Source organism: Hylobates moloch, unplaced genomic scaffold (genome assembly GCF_009828535.3).
Source record: "Hylobates moloch isolate HMO894 unplaced genomic scaffold, HMol_V3 SCAFFOLD_3, whole genome shotgun sequence".
In the NCBI taxonomy this organism is placed as follows: Eukaryota; Metazoa; Chordata; class Mammalia; order Primates; family Hylobatidae; genus Hylobates; species Hylobates moloch.
The window spans coordinates 173,332,897-173,346,599 of NW_026652278.1; the positions used below are offsets into that span (position 1 = coordinate 173,332,897).

Below are 13,703 nucleotides of genomic sequence, written 5' to 3' on the forward strand. Positions count from 1 at the left end.
GAAAAGGAAGAAAGAGGTTTCAGGTAGAGAGAACATCTCTGTGGGGCTCCAAGGCATGCAAGGGGCCCTTTTGAGGAGCTGGTGGTTGTCTAGTGTGGCCTGTGAGTTGTTGGAAGACTTGATTAGATGTGCCTTTCAATCTCTGGCTTCCGTGTAGAGAGAGAACTAGAGAGGAGTAGCACTCGCGATAGGGACCAGTATTTGTGGCATTTACGTGGGATTCCTCTAGAAAGAGTTGAAGCCCAATATCCACTTATTTCGGTTTCGTAATTCTGCACTATTTTTGATGGTTGACTCGTCCGTGAGCTTTTTAATAGGGCACTAGATCATACTCATGTTTTCAACCCCAAAACTTAGCACAGAGTCTGGCACAGAATACGGGCTCGAGAACTGTCTATAAAAGACCAATGGAGCAATTCCTTATGGTAGCTTAAGCTCTAAGATGAGGCTCTTTTTTTGTTAAACTGAGTAGAGCAAGAATGCAACACAAAATGGAGTCTCCTACTATTTCTGATAAAATGTACATTTAAGGCCAGGCACAGTGGTTCACACCTGTAATCCCAGCATTTTGGGAGGCTAAGGTGGGAGGATTGCTTGAGTCCAGGAGTTTGAGACCAGCCCGGGCAACATAGCAAGACTCCCCTCCACAAAAAAAAATATATATAAATATACATATATGTTTGGGTGTGTGTGTGTATAATTAAAACAATAGCATCTTTATTACACAAATGCCAATTTCCAAACTTCAAAATAAATGACAAGTATTTTCCATAGTAGTGGAAGCAACTCAAAGATCCAACCACAGGTGAGTGGTTTCTGGTAGCCACTGAAATTGATCCTGAGGAAGAGTGTGCTTGACATGGAAATGATAACAATGACTTCTATAATAAAAATTATACATCTATAAGAACAGGGGCCAGGCGCGGTGGCTCACGCCTGTAATCCCAGCACTTTGGGAGGCCAAGGAGGGCAGATCACTTGAGGTCAGGAGTTTGAGACCAGCCTGGCCAACATGGTGAAATTCCATCTCTACTAAAAATACAAAAATTAGCCAGGTGTGGTGGTGGCCATCTGGAATCCTAGCTACTCAGGAGGCTAAGGCAGGAGAATCACTTGAACCCAGGAGGCAGAAGTTGCAGTGAGCCAAGATTGTGCCACTGCACTCTAGCCTGGGCGACAGAGGGACTCTGTCTCAAAAAACAAAACAAAAACAAAAACAAAAGAATAGGCCGGGCATGGTGGATCATGTCTGTAACCCCAACACTTTGGGAGGTTGACGCGGGAGGATCACTTGAAGACAGGAGTAAGACCAGCTCGGGCAACATAGCAAGATCCTGTCTCTATTTTTAAATGAATAAATAAATTAATAAAATAAAATAAAACAAAATAGGCCTGATGTAAACATGGCCAAATTGCACTGCTAAGTTATGGGGATAGGATTTTGAGAGTTAGAGAACAGAATAAAGAGAATGTAATGCCTCGTAAGAACTAAACACTTTAAAACATCTTTTTATTATAAAATAAAACAAAGATACAGGAAACTACACAAAGCAAATAGTGGCTTAATGATTTATCTTAAGGTGAACAGCCTTGTAACCACCACCCAGGTCAAGATAGAACTTTGCTCCTTCCCTGTGACCTCATCCCAACCACGACCTCTTTCTCTCCAACTAGCTAACCACTCTCCTGATTTTTATGGTAATCACTTCCATGGATGTTTTTAAAACATAATTTTAACACCCAAATGCATCCCTGAACCGTCCCGTTTTTGTCTCGCTCATTTGAAAGCATTTGGCATGTTTTTCAGATCTCTTCTAATCCACACATTTCCCTTCCATCTTCATCATTTCCTTACAATCCATCTGTTGGATCAATATATTGGCTACGTGGCCTGGACAGTCACAGAGGGAGGATATTGCTGCTGGTGGAGCTGTAGTGAGCTCCGTATGTTCCTCTGTCTTCTCTATTCCTGCAGCTGGATCCAGAGGCTGGAGCAGACTCAGGTTTCATCCGTTCGGCTAACCTAAGTGCTTTGTTTCTGAACAACTGGAATGAAGTATTAATAAGTCTTCATTTCACTTTGGCCCCTTCAGAGTTGTTCCCAGCCTTGCCTGTCTGCCCGCCTCCCGCGTTCCCGTCGCATCCTGTCCTGGGCTGCCAGTCACAGACATGCTCTCTGAGCCCCCTCACACCCCTGTCGGCTCTAAGAGCTTGCAACGCTAATCGGTTCCTCTCCTTGGACAAGAGTGACTACCTCGTCTTACTTCCTTAGGCAGAGCTCTCTGGCTTATTGAGTCGGGAGTTTCCAGTCCAGTCTATTCACTGACACTTCATCTACAAAGTGAATAGAGAGTGACTCTCTTTTTCACTCAAATACCTCAACCGCTTCCCCATTCGTTTCCCAAATATTACTTTCAGTCACATTGAAGGAAAAAAATTGACTTGAAAGTTTAAAACTGCTCCAATGACCTCATTTACAATTCTGACATGCAGCTTGAGATCACCTTTTAACTTCTGAATGCACTTTTGGCCCAGAGACATTTAAAACATCACAATTATTACCCATTACTGTCATTTCGTATCCTATGATCCAGCTGATCAGAAATGAAGTTTGATCCGGGTAGTGGATAGCTTTGAACTGCCATCCTAATAATTTAGATTTATGGAGCATTCTATTTTGAAGAATTAAAAGTACCTTGTCAATTCATTTTTCTGGAAGTGAAATCACAGATCCTAATTTTCAGAGCAGACCGAGCCAGGCACTCAGTTCTGCCTACCATAGCACTGACACTCCATCAGCCTGGGCACCTCCCTCTCCTTCTCCCCCTTGCAGTCCATCACCAAAACCTTCAATCTTTCCACTTGTCTCCGTATCCCGTGATACTCTCATAGTTCAAGTCACTGGTTCTCACCTTTGCCACAGCCTCCTAACCGGGCTCCCAGGCTACATTTTTGGCTTCTCAGAATCTGTTTCCCACATAGCAGTCTGAGTGGCCTATTTAGCTGGAGCTTAGACAGTGTTTAACCTCTCATTGCTGCAGGTAAAACCCAAGCTCCTCCCCACAGCGACAGGACTGTGCTCCACTCTTGCCCTCCTCCCTACCCTCGTGGCTTTCTGCTCGCCACGTCGCTGCCTCTGCACCTGCTACCTTGGTCTCTCCTGGTGCCTCAGGGCACTCCAGGCCTTATCAGCACAGGCCTTACAACGCCCGTCCCACTCCCCTCACCACACTCACCAGCAGGTGTCAGCAAGGCTTTCCTGGACCACCTCCCCTTACCCACCCAAATATCTGGTGGTAGAAACCTGTTGCTTTTTTCTCCTTCAAATTACTTACTGTAATTATTTTAAACTGTCTCAAAATATGCATAATATAAAATTTACCATTTTAATAACTTTTAAGTGAACTGTTCTGTGGCATTACATTGCTGTGCAACTGAAACAGACCCAACAGTCCCATAGACAGTTTGTTTGTTTGTTTGTTTTGTTGGTTGGTTGTTTTTGATAAACATAGGAATAGACCCTTGTGGTCTTAAAGCTTATAACTTACATTTGTTTTATCTGAGTTTCTTCCTCAGGAAAGGACTCCCAGACCTCTCAAAAAGTATCAAAGAACTGAAACTCACCAGATCACTACATCCAGATAATGAGACTCAGGCCCCTCATTCACCATGATGGGTTCCTTACCCCTTCCAAGTTCCTGTTTTCCCGTACATGGTTACATTTCTTCCCTGCTATATAAAGCCCTAGTTTTAGTTGATCAGGGAGATGGATTTGAGACTGAGACCCCATCTCCTCAGCTGTTGCACCCAGTTAAAGCTTCCTCCTGGCAGTACTCGCTGTCTCAGTGGTTGGCTTTCTGTGTGGCGAGCAGCAGGATCTAGACCACACCCCTGGCGTTTGGTAACACAACTATCACCTCCATCCATCTCCATAACTTTTTCATCTTCTCTAACTGAAACTGTACCCATTAAACACTAACTCCCTATTCCTGCTTAGCCCAAACCCTCTGGCAACCACCATTCTACTTCCTGTCTCTATGCATGCAACTACTCTAGGAACCTCATGTAAGAGGAAGCATATGACAGTTGTTCATTTGAACCGGGTGCAGTGGCTCACACCTATAATCCCAGCACTTTGTGATGCCTAGGCAGGTGGATTGCTTGAGGTCAGGAGTTCAAGAGCAGCCTGGCCAACATGGCGAAACCCCATCTCTACAAAAGATACAAATTACCTGAACATGGTGGTGTGTACCTGTGGTCCAAGCTACTCGGGAGGTTGAGGTGGGAAGATTGCTTGAGCCTGGGAGGTGGAGGTTGCAGTGAGCCAAGATCATGCCACTGTATTCCAGCCTGGGCAACAGAGTGAGACTCTGTCTCAAAAAAAAGCAAAACAAAACAAAACAAAACAAAAGGTGCTCATTTGTGACTGGCTTATTTCATTTAGCATAATTTCTTTAAGATCATCCAGGTTGTAGTATGTATCAGAATTTCCTTCCTTTTCAAGGCTGAATAATATTCCATTGTATTTATATACCACATTTTGTTTATCCATTTATCCATTAATGGACATTTAGGAGGTTTCCATCTTTTTGCTATTGTGAATAATGTTGTTATAAACATGGATATACAGATATCTGTTTGAATCTCTGCTTTTAATTTTTTGTGTATATACCCAGAAGTGGAATTGCTGGATCTTACAATAATTCCATGTTTAATTTTTTGAGGAACCCCCATACTGTTTCCCGCAGTGGCTGCACCATTTTATATTCCCACTATCAATGCAGAGGGTTCCAGTTTCTCCATATGCTCACCAACACTTGTTATTTTCTGTTTTTTTTAATATGTATAATAGCTATTCTAATGGGTGTGAAGTAGAGTCTCATTGTAGTTTTGACTTGTAGTTCTCTGATGCAAATCAAATGTTCTATTAATGTTTAACATCTTTTCATGTGCTTATAGGCCATTGGAATATTTTTGGAGAAAAGTCTATTCAATTGACATTGAATTATTGTATGATCCAGCAACTCCACTTCTGAGTGTATACACAAAAGAATTAAAAGCAGAGATTCAAGTTCTTTGCCTATGCTTTTTTGTTGTTGGGTTGTAAGAGTTCTTTGTATATTCTGAACATTAGCTCCTTATCAGATATATGATTTGCAAATACTGTCTTCTATTCCATGGGTTGGCTTTTCACTCTGTTGAGAGTGTACTTTGATGCATTAAAGTTTTTAATTTTGAAGTCCAATTTATCTATTTTTTTCTTCTATTGCTTGTTCTTTTAGTGTCATATTCAAAAATGACTCATAATGTTAAGTTATATTTTTATTTGAATGTTTTATTACATAAATGCCTGCCTTCATAGACTATAAGATATACAAATACTGAAACCTCCATTTTGGTCACCATCATATCCCCAGGACTGATCCCGTGCCTGATGACTAGTAAGTGTTTCATCATATATATTTGTAATCTGATAAATGCATATCTTCTGATACTTTTAATTTGTGATGTTAAATGATACTTGATAACATATATGAAAAAATATTGATTAACAAAGGTGATTTCTGTGTGATATTTAATTCTCACTGAAAATTCACACTAAGTTAATTTAAATCAAGCCACATATAAAGTTTCAAGAAGCTTTGGAGAAAAAAAACACAACAGAAACTGTATCAAAGGCATATTTTAAAAACATATTAGTTTATTTTCCAAATCTTTACAGACTAAAAAATGAAGTGACTAGAAACACATCTTCCAGATTTTAGTCATTTCATTTCAGATCTGATGTAACTTCGTAATATGTTTCTTCACTCTTCATTGGCAGGTATTCAAAAGTGGAATTGACCCGCTTCTTAGATCAAATGAGGGGTACAGCTCCGGTGCCCAGGTTAAGTGATAGCCCAGATCAAATTCTAACTCTCCCTTTCCTCTATGATTTCGTAAACCTTCAGGAGAAAAAGCTGACAAGTATTCATCTGCCTGGTAGATCAAACAAACCCACGAGGGATTCTCTTTCATTCTTCTGTGCTTCTGGGAATTAAAATACAAGGGACTTGTATTGTCAGCTGCAAAACAGCAGGGGGAGCTCATGAGGTTTTTAAGGCAGCTATTACTCGCCACCCCACCCCCTCCAAAAACATTGCATTAAGTACACACTTAACAGTACCAAGGAGAAATTCAAAGGGAAAAGGAAGTGCGAGTGAGCGCGTGCACACACACACACACACACACACACACGCCCGCCTTCTAATGAGAGGTGAAGATGGACACGATCCATTTTATAATAAAGGACTGACAAACTAACACTCAATTCAGACCTCTGAAACCACCTGTCGGACTATCCTTACTACCTTAACAGTCCAGTGTCCCCGTGGGTACCCAAGACCCCACCACTGCTCTTGATTCTTGACCATCTTTCTCATGTGTCCAAACTAAGTTCCTAGACAGCTGGCTTAAAACCATAGTGCTTACGTTTTCCAAACGTGTTTTTAAATATTCAGTGAAATTGTTTTGGAGAACAACTTAAGTAGCATTTTAAAAATTAGGTTATAAACCACAGAGTAGTTTTTAAAATATATGAACCATAGACCTTTGTCACTGAGGAGAAAGAATGAGGGGTCCAGGGTCTACATCGTGGGTTTTAGGGACAGGGTAAGAAGTCACTCCCTGTGAGGACGGAGTGGCCAGAGAGGAACGGAAGAGTATTTCCTATTGCGGAGAAATCACAAGTGACACTGGTATTGCTTGCCCTGTTGTCCTTCGAGTTTCAACCTGGGACACAGGAATCAATGGTTAGCATCAACGAGTCATCAACAGCTGTCATTCTGAGGCCTAACAGAAAGCTAAGCTGTGACGCCGGGGATCACCACACACAGGGACTTGGGCTGCCGATGGACTTGCCAGGGCTAGGGTGGGATGTGAGGTCTTACCTTTGTCCCTCCTCTATCTACAAGTATGTCTGAATCACAGGTGAGCATCTGAGAATGCATCTTGAAACAGCTGTCACCTCTCCTAGAGGGGCTCATTTTTGGCATTGGGAAAACAGATTTTGGTGAGTGGCCACAAGGTCTTACAAACTCCCCGAAGTTCAGGGCCTTTTCTTGGTTTGTGATCAGTGTTTCCCAAAGAATACAGCTCTCTCCTCATGTCATTTCAGGATGACATGAGGATGACCTTTAAAATATTGTGAGTCCTACTTGTAATGGAACAATGAGACGTGGAATTGTGAAAGGAACTAGGATAAATATGTGACTATGTAGAAATAAGCTACTAGCTCTATTTTATGCCATTGACTTTTCTATGTCTGAACACTTTTTCAAGGGCTTTATAGGAAAGCAAATTGAAAAATAATAAAGTGTTTTCAATAAACTCCATCAAATGAATGCATGCATAAATTATGCATAATTATAAATTATATTGAATTTTCCTTAAAAATTATCTATTTGTTCTCCCAAACTATAATTTATTCTTTAGAAAAGGATATATTTTCAAAGAAAAACTATAGTAAAGAAGGACAGTCAACACATTACCTTAAAAAACTCTTTAAACAATGTAAGCTTTCTTACCTCTTTTAAAGGAAGTACATACATTCCTGGAGGAGGCATCTGAAGTTCCTTTCATCTAAATCTTCAAATTCTTTTTTCTACTGCCTGATAGTGTTTGGAAACCAAATTTTTATTTATCTTAAGTAACTTTTGAAGAAAAAAAGAATAAAGGAAGCTTTACTTATTTTCTAAATACTGATTTAATTTAGTTTTAATAAGAGGAATCTGAGTATTAGGTTCCAATTTTTATGTGAATTACATAAAATATTAAAATTACCAGAAACTCCAAATTATAGTGATCTTGAAGAATTTAGAACAACCCAAGAAGTCAACATAGCTGTAGGATGTATTTCATATTAATATACTGGGCGAAAATTAGATATTATGTGTTCCTTTTTCTGTAATGTTGATCCAACTAAGTGTCACAATGAGTTAAGTAGAGTTAAGTCATGCCAATTTGCTGGGACTTGATTTCCTCTTCAATAACATGAGGGGTTTCAATTAGATGATTCTTAGTTTTCTCCCAAGAGCTAACAATTAGAACTCTGGCCAGGTGCAGTGCCTCAAGCCTGTAATCCCAGCACTTTGGGAGGCAGAGGTGGGCAGATCACTTGAGCCCAGGAGTTCAAGACCAGCCTGGGCAACATGGCGAAACCCCATCTCTACAAAAACCACAAAACTTAGCTGGGTGTGGTGGCTTGTGCCTGTAGTCCCAGCTGTTTGGAAAGCTGATGCAGGAGGGTCACTTGTGCCCAGGAGGTCGAGCTGCAGTGAGCCATGATGGCACCACTGCACTACAGCCTGGGCGACAGAGTGAGATCTTGTCTCAAAAAGAAAAAAGAAAGAAAGAAAAAAAAAGGTACTCTGGCAACACAGGCATCCACCCCCTGTCGTTCTATTAAACTACATGAAACATAAAGGATCTACATGTTTAGGGGGCCTAGATTGCTGCCTAATTTTAGAACTAGATAGGTCATACCAGTATATAGCTAAGTCCTTCAAAGAAACTATGGTAGTGAGGGGAGAGCTGATGGAATTTGAAATGTCCCTTGGTGATAGAAACTCACTGGACAGCCCTTTCGCGGATGCAAGAGCCTAGTGCGGTTGTGGGAGAGGTACGGGCAAGAGCAGCGCTGCAGCGGGGGCCTGGGGCCGACCCGTCTGACTTCCCGTCCGTGCCGAGCCCACTCAAGCCGCAGCCATGTCTGGGGACGAGGTGATTTTTGATCCTACTGTGAGCAAGAAGAAAAGAAGAAGAAGCCTTTTATGTTAGATGAGGAAGGGGCTACCCAAACAGAGGGAACCCAGACTTCAGAAACAAAAGAAGTGGAGCCAGAGCCAACTGAGGACAAAGATTTGGAAGCTGATGAAGAGGACACTAGGAAAAAAGATGCTTCGGATGATCTAGATGACTCGAACTTCTTTAATCAAAAGAAAAAGAAGAAAAAAACCAAAAAGATATTTGATATTGATGAAGCTGAAGAAGGTGTAAAGGATCTTAAGATTGAAAGTGACGTTCGAGAACCAACTGAACCAGAGGATGACCTTGACATTATGCTTGGCAATAAAAAGAAGAAAAAGAAGAATGTGAACTTCCCAGATGAGGATGAAATACTAGAGAAAGATGAAGCTCTAGAAGACGAAGACAACAAAAAAGATGATGGCATCTCATTCAGTAATCAGACAGGCCCTGCTTGGGTAGGCTCAGAAGGAGACTACACATACGAGCAGCTGCTGAATCGAGTGTTCAACATCATGAGGGGAAAGAATCCAGATATGGTTGCTGGGGAGAAAAGGAAATTTGTCACGAAACCTCCACAGATCGTCCGAGTAGGAACCAAGAAAACTTCTTTTGTCAACTTTACAGATATCTGTAAACTATTACATCATCAGCCCAAACATCTCCTTGCATTTTTGTTGGCTGAATTGGGTACAAGTGGTTCTATAGATGGTAATAATCAACTTGTAATCAAAGGAAGATTCCAACAGAAACAGATAGAAAATGTCTTGAGAAGATATATCAAGGAATATGTCACTTGTCACACATACCGATCACCGGACACAATCCTGTAGAAGGACACGCGACTCTATTTCCTACAGTACGAAACTTGTCATTCTAGATGTTCTATTGCCAGTATCAAAACCGGCTTCCAGGCTGTCATGGGCAAGCGAGCACAGTTCCGTGCCAAAGCTAACTAATTTGCTAATCACTGATTTTGCAAAGCTTGTTGTGGAGATGTGGCTGGACAGGTTTGCTATCAGAGTGGATATACCATTGTATTAAAAACGAGATAAAAAAGCTGCCAAGATTTTTGGCGAGTAGTTGGTTGGTCTGAAGTCCTTGCAAGACGCTGATGCTCAAGCTGTTGACATACTCATTGCCTACTTTAACACCTGTCAGAGAAACGTGATATGGGGTAAGGAGGTGTTTTTTAAAAATCCTTCATAGACTTCTGTAAAATGCAAGATAAATTAAAGTTATTATAACAGTGATTCTTTCAAAAAAAAAAAAAAAGAAACTCACTTGACAGCAACATAAACAAAGACTTAATAAAACAAGTAGTAAATTCACAGGAAGGAAGAGTGTCCCTAAAATTTACAAATCTAATAAATCCTGCACTTGCTGGGTTGATGGCTATCTCCTCCTGGCATATAGCTCAGTAACATATACACTATCTGACAAAGTTGGCCTCTGTTAGGCTCTTCTCATGTGCTAGAAGTCCTCATTATTGACCATACCAACCACCAGTTGAATAACAGACACAATGGTAATCCCAGCTATTCATTCCTGCACTGTTGGCTCTCCCCACACACAGGTAAGAGGGCTATGCAGAATGATTCTCCAGTGGTCAGGATTCGGATCCAAGGATGTGCTTACCGTTCCCTTGTCATTATGGAAATGAGGTTCAGAAAAGGACTCATAAGTTCAAAGTTGTTGTGGCCTCTGGAAGAACACAGGGGTCTTTCCCCACTCACCCCCTCCCTTTGGGAGGGATAGATCAGGACATTGCCTTTCACTCTGGCCCCCAAGGCATTTTATCATTCACTATAAAAGTGGATGAAATATTTATTCTGTTGAGTTAAAAGGTCTTCAAGTAAGTTATGTCTAACTGGGTGTTCACTGATGATGACAAATGTTGAGATGTTGGGTATGCTAAGAAATGATATGACAAATAGGAATACCCTAACCCTTTAGACCACCCATTTTCAAGAGATTCTGAAGGACACGTGGACAAGATGATGAAACACAGCAAATAAACACTTCTAACAAGAGGAAGATTCAACCCTAACTACCGAAGCAGGGCTTGTGCAAGCTACACTGGGTGGATGGAATCTCCTTTCACCAAGTTTGGGCAGTGCGAACAGCGGAACCAAAGCAGGTCAGGAGAATGGTTCAGAATGTTTTCCCCAAGCTCAGTCCCAGGCCTCAGGTCTATTCCAATGTAAGAGGCCAGAGCACAGGGGGCCATTTCTGAAGAACCAGAGAAAAGTGGGAACAGGACTGAAGAACCATGAAAGAGGCCGGACTGCAGAATTGCTGTGTATGGCTGTGCATGCTAGCACCACACCGATGAACCAGAACTAAGGGATGCATGGGGCTGGATGCTGCTGTTTATTATTAGATGCATGTTTTTCTACTCCTGTTGTTTGCTGATAGAATAATAGCTTTACAGAATGTCAAAGTCAATGGTAATCATCTTCTAAAAGTTCATCAGATATCCAATTGTTAGTTTATCCATGCCTGATTCTTTTCTTACTGATTTCTGCCTTCTGGCTGAGGAAGCTACCAGGAGGTTAAGAGTAGGACCTCGCTGATTGGCACAGTATGATCCATCCAGGATCTTCTATGATGGGAATTTGAAGAACCTTAGCATACTTTTTCACGCATGCCACATAACATTTATTATTTGCAAATAGTAAAAGATGTTTTTATTTAACCACATTTTTGTCACTAATCTTTAGTTATTTGTTACTTTATCATTACTCATCATTGCTTAAATATATGACCAGTGAGAATATGTAGAAAACACGTACAAGTGCAAAGAAAAAAATCCTCAAATTTTGTCAAAATCAACTGTGAATGCTTTCATGTACCATTTTCACTCTGCCCTCTGTGTGTATATGTGTGTGCATGAATGTATAATATGGATTGTATTTTCATCCTAGTAGGCTATGGAGACAAGGAGAATGGAAATAAAGGCTTCTTAAGAACTATAGTGATCTTGGGAGTGACCTTGGGTGTGTGACCAGGCAGGATGCAAAGGGTCTTCGGTAGCATCTCTAAAGTTTGATTTCTTAGGAAAAAAAGAGCTAGGCCAGGCACGGTGGCTCATGCCTGTAATTCCAGCACTTTGGGAGGCAGAGGCAGGCGGATCACTTGAGATCAGGAGTTCAAGACCATCCTGGCCAACATGGTGAAACCACTTCTCTACTAAAAATACAAAAATTATCCAGCTATGCTGGTGCGTGCCCATATTCCCAGCTACTCGGGAGGCTGCGGCAGGAGATTCACTTGAATCCGGGAGGCGGAGGTTGCAGTGAGCTGAGATCACACCACTGTACTCCAGCCTGGGGACAGAGTGAGACTCCATTTTAAAAAAAAGAAAGAAAAGAGCTAAAGCAAATTCGGCAAAATGTTATAGTCATGGAATCTAGGCAGTAGGTGAATGAGCATCTGCTATATCTTTCTGTATATTTTCCTGTGCATTTGAAATATTTTATAACTTCCAAAATAAGGAAAGATTAGGATTGCTGTTCTGACAGCACATGCTGCATTGATGGCACTTTGAACATTTCTGGGCTCTCTGTTTGCTGCATGCTGAGACCAGCTCAGTCTGAGAGACCCTAACACAGCGACGCTAGAGGAATTAAAGACACACACACAGAAATACAGAGGTGTGAAGTGGGAAATCAGCGGTCTCACAACCTTCAGAGCTGAGATCCCCAAACAGAGATTTACTCACGTATTTATTAACAGCAAGCCAGTCATTAGCATTGTTTCTGTAGATATTCGATTAACTAAAAGTATCCCTTATGGGAAACGAAGGGATGGACCAAAGAGGTTGGGCTAGTTAACTGCAGCAGGAGCATGTCCTTAAGGCACAGATCACTCATGCTATTGTTTGTGGCTTAAGAATGCCTTTAAGTGGTTTTCCGCCCTGGGCGGGCCAGGTGTTCCTTGCCCTCATTCCCGTAAATCATTAGGGGCCATTATGGACATGTTACAGTGCTGCAGAGATTTTGTTTATGGCCAGGATTGGGGGGCCTGCTCCCAACAGGTCCCCCTTCTCTGATTTGCAAATTGACAAAAGCAAAGGCAGCTTTGTCACAGTGAGCTACTTCTCGCAGGAGTCAAGATCCACATCTGCAGACTACACAAAGACAAACAACACAGATTAAAAGCACAATCATCATTGAAATCACAGAGCTTCCAAGTGTTTTTATCCATTTTCAGCTCCTTTAAGCACTCCAGTTCCTGGCATTAAGGTCAGGTGTGCCTGGGCTGCTTTAAATATTTGTTCTTTTAATTTTAAATCCTTATGTTAAGCTCCTAGAGCAGCCCATATCATTTGAGGTTGAGGTGCCACTATACCGCCATGATTCCAGAAAATAGGAACTTTTGCTGTACTTCTTATCATTTCTACCATCTGACCGTTTTGTTCAGATCATCTGAACATAGTGTGGCTGTGGCACGCAGACTGAGAGGGGCAATTCAAGCTAAACATCCCCTTAGGGGACCAATTAATAATGATTCCATCAGAATCTTGTGCAGCACCTCTGCCTGTTCTGCAATGCAATCTTCCTAAACAAGTACGTTCATTTTTTCTAACTGGGTCCAATCCTGTTTACAAATAGGTTTTTGAGGGCAGTATGCCTCAATTACAAGAGCAGTTTTATTACGGTAAATACTGAGATCAGAAAGCATGTGTAACTGTGTCAGAGTGATTGCGTCCAGGCATTATTGCCAGCCAAGATTGATAAATATACCCAATAAGTATAATTGTTCTCTGTGTCAGCCCTTATTGAAGGAATACTCACGACAGTGGTGATAACCGCTATCATGGCTACCATTACATTACTCATTGTGACTGGTTGTCCTGCTTTCCCCAGGTTTTCTTCCGCCATCTGTGACAGCTTCTTGATCTGTCCCCAGGTGGG

General features: G+C 41.5%; 1 pseudogene; it reads left to right on the top strand.

Annotated features, from left to right (window-relative positions):
* The first annotated feature begins 8,715 nt into the window (after positions 1-8,715).
* On the top strand, positions 8,716-9,779 carry LOC116480439 (eukaryotic translation initiation factor 2 subunit 2-like; annotated as a pseudogene).
* Positions 9,780-13,703: the final 3,924 nt, after the last annotated feature.